The sequence below is a fragment of the Ruditapes philippinarum genome, unplaced genomic scaffold (genome assembly GCF_026571515.1).
Source record: "Ruditapes philippinarum isolate M1 unplaced genomic scaffold, ASM2657151v2 ctg3276_1_1_1_1, whole genome shotgun sequence".
Lineage (NCBI taxonomy): Eukaryota > Metazoa > Mollusca > Bivalvia > Venerida > Veneridae > Ruditapes > Ruditapes philippinarum.
In genome coordinates this window covers 126,639-136,328 of record NW_026856914.1, presented here as the reverse complement: position 1 = coordinate 136,328, position 9,690 = coordinate 126,639, and the positions used below count along the sequence as shown (strand labels likewise).

The 9,690-nt window shown below is 32.9% G+C and overlaps 1 protein-coding gene across 1 annotated transcript in view; it reads left to right on the top strand.

The window, feature by feature from the left end:
* Window positions 1–325: 325 nt before the first annotated feature.
* LOC132748127 (D-glucuronyl C5-epimerase-like) overlaps window positions 326–9,690 on the top strand; it is a 78,650-nt gene continuing 69,285 nt past the window's right edge. The window contains exon 1 of the mRNA XM_060737669.1: window positions 326–666. The gene's annotated coding sequence lies outside the window, so the exon portion shown is untranslated. The remainder of the gene's footprint in view (window positions 667–9,690) is intronic.

Here is a 9,690-nt window from a genome sequence, read left to right as displayed (position 1 = left end):
AATATGTAGTAGAATAAATTCAAAACTGGAATTTGGGCCATTAAATTCAAAGTCTTAAATTCAATGACTGCGGAAAGAGAAGCTTGACAAAAAAATGAAATGACAATATTCAACAATATTTATTATAGGATTAAGTCTTCAAGCGAAATTGCCTTTAATCAAAGTACATAGTAACAGTTCACAGAATCTTTGACAATATTCCATGATAGATAAAAGAAATTCCCTATTATCTTTTCCCAAATACTTGGTATAATTATGTTTGTAGCTGTTTTTGTAAGTAATTTAAACAACTCATTAAAATTTCTCTCTTTTACAGGAAGGTATTAGAGAGATTTATCTGAACACTTGGGCAAGGATGACATATGAGTTCAAGTGAGTTTAAATGAGGGGAAAACGTACATACGTCATGTTCTGTAATGTTCGGAGGAACTTAAGGAAGGCATCATAGAAACAACCAGATTGCATGATTGGTCCTTTGATAAAACAGATCATGCATATTTTATTGTAATTGAATGCAACTTGACTGTGATGTAAATATATCATCGCATTCTGTGAAAAACCAGTTATCTCGGATCTCACTGTGAATTATCTTCCTTCCTGGACCATATAATTTTCTATGTTGTGTTTGTGTTATATAACAAGAGCGAGACTTCATGAAAAGTTAAGGTATGTTGTTTTATTATAAACTGATATTCAAGTTTGTTTTTTCCAGATGAAAATATAAGAAATTTCAATGGAAGTATTCAACAACTTTATAATTAATGTCACTTGTTATTAAGTGACTTACAGTGTTAGCTATTAGGATAGTTAACTGTCTGTGGTTATTGTCCACCATTTGAATTTAAATGGTATCTCTGAAACCACAAAATCTAAATTTGATGAAACTTGGCAGAAAAAATTCCTAGAATTGAAATTTGAAACCCGTGATCTTTAAGTATCTTATTTTCCTAAAGTGCAAGCCTTTAAGCTTTGTTATTTCTTGTGAAGCATTGTCTAGTGGCCAACTACAAACTTTGTTTCAAATCATGACAGGGGGTACCTTACCTCTCACCGCCATGGGTCCATCAGCAACTTTCATGTGGTCTTCCTGTACCAGTAAATCTGGAAAGTCGCTGTATAACCTATACTGTCGAACAAATCAAATCTTGACCTTCTGATTAAAATTGGCTTCTTTTCATGGGTCTCTAAATGATTTACATTTATAGATTCATATATGAAACTGACTTTATGTCTAGTTTTCAAACTTGTATTTATTTGAGAAAGCCAATTGATGGATTTCAGGTATTCTGGGTCCATCATGAAGATCTTGTTGAATCACAGTAATTCTTCAATACTTCAAGCAGTTTTAGCTCCATTATTGAAAGTGTGAGTGGGTTCTCAAATGGCATGGCTCGTTTTTCATTTTTGTCCCCCGGTAATTGATCTGAAATTGCAAAAAAATATGTGAAACACACTTGTTCTTTGTTATACTCTAACATAATGGGCACAGGTTCCATAACTCTGAGTTTCCTTTTTACAAAGCTATCCCCCTTATTCCTCTGACAAGCACTGATATTACTGGAGTGTACTGACTTACAGACAGCTCTTGTTTAAATTGTTAAAAACAGCTTGTATTATATAAATTGTTAAAACAGGAATGTTGTTTGGGGTTTTCTTTGTCATTTTCAAGGCATACGTAAACATTAGCTGCTGAAACTACCGATTTTGATTGACTTGATTTGGTGGAGGTCTTTAAATGTTCTTATTTATTTAACCTTAATTTTGGGGGAAAGGTGCTTTTATCTAGTCTAATTTACCCCTCTGGTTTTATTACCATACTGTTAAAGAAAAAAATGTGTCCATTATCGTTCTAAAATGCTAATATTTGTTCGATACGTTTTCTATTCAAGAAATTGTTGGCGTTTGTAGTCACTTGGGATTTATAAAGTCTTTAAGAGCCTGTTTTAAATTTACTTAAGGAGAGAATTCATTAGTATTCTATTGTGTGTGGGGTGTTATTGGCTATCGAATTTGCCCTTTGAAGCTTTAGAAAGCGTATGAAATTATAGGATCCAGTAATTTTCCTCTTTCTACAATGTCTTTGGTACTTTATTAGTTTTAAATGGGCAGACAAAATGGTTTTTTAAGTCTCACGAAATATTCTACAAGGTGTTAAAAGCAAACATATCATTAAGTACAATATAATAGCGTGATTTTTAGGTATAAGGAATTATAGGGTAGGGGAATGTTAATGTTTTGACCAATACACTGTGAACAACTAAGCTGCATGCTGCCCAGACATGCTTCATTTGCATACAAGTGTCAGTCAATCCACTTTTTGTCAAACAGAACAAGATGTGAAGATTTTCACAATAATGGGAAAAAAAAACAGTCACTGTCAGCATGCATGAACCTTTGCACATATTGTATAGTAGGAATGGTGCACTATGTTCTTTCTTAGAGTCCTGGTTGTCCGAGAGAGCACTCATACTGACTGTTGACTTCAAACCACTTACCCGTACAGCTGTGAGTTCAAATCCCTTTAGGGACTTAAATGGATTCATTCATGTGAGGAAGCTATCCAGCTTATTTATGGAACATTATTGGGACTATATTACTTAGACATCTTTTTGTGCGTGAAATAATGCACAGAGGGGCCTCTGCGGTCTTTCTCCTTCAGTCTTCAGTAACGCTGGAAGCTCCCAATAATGACCTTAACAGTATTGACTTGACTTAAAACATGACCCAACCAACCAAACGTCCAACTGATACTGTATCGAGATATCTTGTTAGTATTTTATAAATTGTATCTTTGTTTCTTGTCTTATAATATGGCAAGAATAGTGGATATATTCAGTATATATTAAAACTATTATTTGTTTCTGTGTGTTGTAAATATATGTAATGTCACATACATGTAGGTTTAAAACTTAAAACATTTATCAAGTATATGTTTTTGTTTACATTTATATCAAATGAATTACTTACTATGCATATAAATGTAAGTTAAACACAACATTAATGTATTTATACTTGAAGAGTTTGTTCTTATGACCTTCTCCGATATTGTCATCAATTGGTCTGTTATTAGTAATCCATATTTGAGCCACGTCATGACAAAACCAACATAATAGGTTTGCCACCAGCATGGATCCAGACCAGCCTGCGCATCCGCGCAGTCTGATCAGGATCCATGCTGTTCACTATCAATTTCTCTACTTCTCTACTTGTAATGGAGTTGGTAAGCGAACAGCATGGATCCTGATCAGACTGCGCGGATGCTCATTTATGTTTAGTATATGTCGACATGTCTTGTATTATGCTAATATCATGTCATCATGGGCTTATATATATATGGCTTTTATGATTGAAATAAAACTAGTCATGTATGCTCAATACTGCATGGAGATAAAGATGGATTTTATTTGAATACAAAAATGTATGATTTTGTTTACACATTGAATTTCAAAAAGCTCATAGGATCCATTTTTCTTGGGAATCATTTTGGATTTGGTATTATAAATAATTAAGACTGGTTTCTTTTATGTGATAAAGCTTTGTGTTTTTAGCCTATATTTTAGAGGATTTGAGTAAATTAAAACATATTATCAGTCCCAAGGCAGACATAAGGAATATGAGTTTTGTAATTAGTTTGAGCAGATGTAAATTGATTAGTGAACCCAACCCTTCCTCATTGCCTTTAAATTATGTATCAGTTGTGTTTTCAAATGATTGTTCCTTGTTGATATATAAGATATAACAGAATTAAAACAAATGTCCCAGAAATTTTCCCATTCCCAATAGTCAGAACACTGTGCTAATCTTAGCCTCAATCTTTATATGGAAATGAGACGGCTTATTGAGGCTTTTCTATTTATAATTAACTCCCGCAGAAAATATCTTTGTATGATCCTGGTAATCACAAGTGTACAGAAATTCTTCAGTATCTAAAATTATGGTTATCTTTTTTCTTCTTCTTTTTTTGGTGGAGAGAGCTTATTTAAAGCAGCACGCCTCCAGATTCATGTTAATTTTCATGAATATTTTGAAAATGTATTTAAAAGTTTAATATTGTGAAGTATATAACCATTATAAAGGAACCGATTAACACATTATTAATGGCACTTGTATTCCATGTAAACTGCCAGAAAGAGGTCAAAATATCTTGGCATCTTCGTTTATTAAATGAAATTTTTTATTGATATTTAACTTTGTTTAATTTATTGTCACTATCCATGGACACCAATTCTGCGCGCCGCTTTTCAGGCAAATTAGTCAGCGAAGTTAAGAGAAAAAATTGTTTCTTCTTTTCCTAATTAAGGCATTGCTTTGAGAATTGTCCGAGTGATATAGAAGGTCATCAATCAGTGTTATGTACACATTTCTAGTCAATTTTTTTGCTTTCATTGCTGCAATAATGTTTCTGTAAGATAATACACCTTATAAGTTATAATGATTCAGCAAAATATTGTTGATTTTGTGACATTTTATATAATGTCTGCATGAGTCTCTATATTTACATTCTGTCATACAAAATTAAATTAACTAAGATCCTTCTAGTGCATGGCAGATACCAGTGACAAAATTATTGAATTTGAAATATCTTTCTGGTCATGTCCTTTGCAGATGCAAATGCAATACATTTAGAAAACCTAAATTTGCAGGTAGTAGTCAATAATTGCCATAAGGTCAGGGGAAGTTTGTTTTTTGAGGAATTGAAATTTTTATTTAAAAAATAAAATGGGACTATAAGCAGCATCAAGGCAGCTTCCAGCTTTAATTGTCTGCAGCCTATCTTCTACTTGCATTTAGGGATTTAAGTTTAATGTGACATGAATGCTTTCCATCATGAGATGTTGTGTTGCAGGCATGAAGCGGGTCTCTAGGTAATTGGGCACTCTTACAGGTCAAAGGGAAATGCTTGTCCACAGTAAAACTTCTACAATGTATGTGCATTGATAGATTTTAAAATAAGTTGGCAAAAATGTTCAACATTCATTGAGCTCCCAAAATTCTATCATTTTTATACCTTCTTAAAAAACATAATATTTTTGGTACCTTCAAGTGTTACAATCTCCAAAACAATTACTCATTGGCCATATAGATGAACTATCTTTTGCTTTTGCTCATTGCCAGTTGGTATATAGCTCTAGTGATTTAGTTTATTCTGTAACAAAGTCAAAATACTTCTTTGTTTACATTGTGCTTCCTTTGTGACGATATTTCTGCATGTTCTGTGGTTCCTTTTTCAGTTGTTTAAGTTTAACCTAATATGCTCTAAATCGGATCCTTTAGTTAAACATTATTAAACACAGGTGTTTTAACATTCTAAAGAAATACCAAATTATTGTTTTTTGAGACTTAATGTGCCTTTAGAAACTAGGGGTGTGGATCGTCGGATAAGTGACGATCCGATCCGAACCACGATTCAGCACTTACGATTCACAAATCGAACCACAAATCTTTTGTTATCAAGACACCCATAAAAACATATACATTAGTTATAAAAACATGTTTATTTAAAAAAAAAAAAAAACAACAACAATACTCAACATTAACATATAAAATATAAACTAGGTTTATGTTTTTATTCTTTGGATGAGTATTTTTGTTTTGTTTTTTGAAACCAATTACTTCCTAGCTCAGCATCATGGTACATGGTCTTTAACCGGCAAATTGTAATTAGGTTAACTTCATATAATTTATACTCAAATCGTATTTTCTCAATTTTAAAAGTGTGAGAAACAGTGAATGTATATAAAAAAATATTAGATCGCGATCCACGATCTCTGGGCTTACGAATATTCAAACTCGATTTTTCACTTTGATTTGTGATTATCCGAGCACTCAGATACTCGCCCCAGCCCTATTAGAAACTATGAGTTTTGAAAGTTTTTAAGACAGTGATGGCCTGATGATCATTATCAGACTTTAAGACAAATTTGAAAAAAAAGTAAGATTATTTCAACTTCCAACAGTTCTTGATTCCAGGGGGTATTGAATACCTGAATGCCAAGTATGATAAATTACAATATTGTGCTGATGGAAGACGGGAAAAAATCATTTAGCCAAGTTGTAAATTGACAGGAATGAGTGACAACACCTTAGTGAGAATAAATACAGAAAAGAATACCTCTCCGATGTGACAATTGACAATTCCCATCATATCAAAATTCCCATGTTGTCGGAGATTAAGGCAATCAAAATTGTTTACCCAAATTTTGCTACCTGACTACCGACATGCACAATATTCTGTTTAAAGGATCAACGGGGCAAAAAAAGAACGTAAAAGGACATTTATTGATAAGAACGCAAACTAGCTATAATGATCGTAAAAGAAATCTGTAGGATTAGTTGCCAGGCGAGGGAGCGATTATCACTCTACGTACAAAATAGAATGAATGAATTGATTTATAAGGAATGCTTTAAACGTATATGGTTAATAGATAATATTGTTGTAGGAGAGCTCTTAAATTGTCTTTATTTAAGTGCATATATCTTCTCTTAAAGTCTCCGTAGACAGACAGAATCGTGTATAAGCCACGATGAACTTATAAGATTTGTTTGTTATTGATTCCTCCGTTTTAATATAGAAAAGCAACAAAAAAGGAAAGCCAATTAAGAACAGATCTAAGTATGGTACGGATATTACCCCATTAAGTTATCTCACAGTTTCAAAATGGTTAATAATTTAAATAGAAGTTAGCAGTATTACTTGCAAGAAATTGGTAATGTAACTCTGGTTTAGTTATAATCCACGAAAACTGGTAATGTAACTGGTTAGTTATCCAGGGAAACATGTAATGTAACTGGTTAGTTATCCAGCAAAACTGGTAATGTAACTGGTTAGTTATCCAGGAAAACTGGTAATGTAACTGGTTAGTTATCCAGGGAAACCGGTAATGTAACTGGTTAGTTATCCAGGGAAACCGGTAATGTAACTGGTTAGTTATCCAGGGAAACCGGTAATGTAACTGGTTAGTTATCCAGCAAATTCGGACTGGAAAGACCTGACCGAGATAAGACTTACAAATTTATGTGATAAGAAACAAAAGAAAAAACAAACATACAAACTTAATTTAAATGTTCAAAACCTGATAGATTTATGCAGGGAATAATTAAAAAGATATTGGTGTCTTTTAAAAATGTGTCTCAATTATCTAATTTACACCAGGTTTTGATTTGGTTCCAGTAAAGAGGTGGACAGGTGGTTTGAAGTCCTCTGAACAATGAACTTCACACTGTTTACATTTCCTTTGTCTGAAGGGCTTTCTTCCTACTTAAGGAAATATACCCAAGATAAAGTATTCAAACATGATCAGTGAGATGTTGTACTTTTGAAATGATGGTATGGGACTTCATGCCTTTATAATAAAATGGGTGGGGACGGTGGGGATGGGGTGGGGATGAGGGGATATATAGTGTAACTCCTGTCTGTCCACAGTGAATAGCCATATAATAATATTAAGATATTATACTATTTGTAGGCGTTTGAAAATGTATATATACTTTGTGTCCGGTTCATAATATTGCATGTGTGATGGTATTCTCAAAATAAATTCACACAACCTGAACCACGATAAGAACACCATGTGTCTTGTCTTAGAGGTTGCTATAAACTTTAAAGCTCATTAACTTATCACAATTAGGGAATGGACAAGGTGTATTTGTCATGTATTCTGTATGCATGATAGGATTTCAAAATGAAAATTGGTTGACATGACCATTATAAGTAGATGATATGTTATATGCAAGATCAAGCCAGGGCTCTAGCTCAAAGGTCAAGGTCACTGAAGGTGCTAAAAACCTATTATATTTTATTATTTATCATATTTTCTTGATAGTTTAGTTTATGTCCAGTTATTAATTCTTCATGCATGATGGGATTGCAACACAAACCAGGTCATACAGCCACAAAAATAGATGCTGTGTCATGTTTGCAACACCCAGGCCCTCAATGTCAAAGGTGAAGGTCACAGCAGGTCATTGATTGAAATTACTGATTTGCATACTTAAATGTGATTTTTAAGCGCTGTTTGTGGTCCATAACTTTGGCACATATTATAGTATTATTATAACCACTTGCCTCCCACTGTAGGTTCGAGCTGCGCAAGTGCCCTCAGATTCTTTCATGAGAGAAAGCTATTCAGCTAGCGTTTAGTATGTCACTGGTTTTACTTGGGTGCCTTTTTGTGCCTGAAATAAGACACAGAGGGGCGTCTTACATTTTTCTTCACCAGTAAAGCTAGAAAATTGTCTTATCACCTATACTGCATTGCTGTGAAATGAAATCTAATAAAAAACAAAACAATAAAAACTTCAACCCAAGTAGCACATACAATATCTACAGATGTTGGACCTGCAGATATTTTCAATTAATATGCTATTATATATATTTAAAATCAGGTATCTAGATTTTTCAATGCTCTTGACATGTTAGTCTGATATTGGACTTTTCCAATTGAACAAATTTCATTGTTGAGATAATGTCCTATTTATAATGGCTTATAATCTGAGTGAGAGTTTTTCTTAAAATGTTGTTAGTTTTTTCCTTCATCTTTGTGTTGTAGAGCTGATGGCATTTTGATAGGCTGTCTGAAGATCAAAGTTTGTCTTACTTTTCTCACCATGTTGACAGAAATATTTGAGAAATATTTATAAGCACTTTGATTCAATGGACAGGAGATATTAAAGATGAAAAGGCATTGGATTTATCATAATATTTAACTTAGATTATACTTTTCATACTTATCAAAAAGATTGACAAGTTTATAGCTAACTGTTACTTTCTCGATTTCTCTCCTCTTTAAATTTTAATCTTTATAACCCATTGACTGATAATCTCACGTTTCTTCTTCATGCTTTTAGCACGTTTCACTTTTTTTTTAGATTTTAAACAATTTTGTATTTCGGCAGTTTTTCAGCCGTTGCTTGGGTATTTAAGTCACAGTGGGTGAACAATTTTTTCCAGTTGGGCTGTTTTGTTGGGTAGGACGACTTAAGTTAAAATGTATGTGGGGTTTATAATGTTAATTTAGAAATTTGACATGAAATTACACAAAAAGGTGTTGGCAACAACAAAAAAATGTTTCAACTTTTGCAAAAGATTAAAACTTTGTGGTTTGAGAGATGACGTTTGGTGTTACTTGTAAACAAATAACTTGAAGATTTTGTATATAACAGCATTTAATTGTGATTATCATCATGCAATTTAGTCAATTAAGACACAATTTATACATTCTTTTTATATAATTATAATATTAACAAATATTTTTTATTTCATGTGACCTACCTTAATGGTGATATATAAAACTCAAATCATAGGCTAATAAAAAGTGAATTATATTTGAAGATCGTAACCTCTTTCATGTTTTAAAATTGGTGAAAGAAGTGTTTTATAACTTGTGAGAAAGGGCATTAACACTGACTGAGAGACAGCCCAGGGCCCCCTCCCCCCCCAACTTTACATATTTATACCATACCTGAGCAGGCGCTAAATGGTTAAAGACTACATTAACTTGTAGTAATAATACTTAAATTTTCTAAAGGTAACCTCGGTGGTTTAAGGTGTTTTCTTTTTAAGGCCATTATGTCCAACAAGCTTTTTTTTTCATGTTTAAGAAGCTTTTAAATTTTTGATATCACATTTTGATTCCTCATTGGTTCACTTTAGCTTTAAACCTAAACTGTCTTAATGGGCTTCTGTGCTTA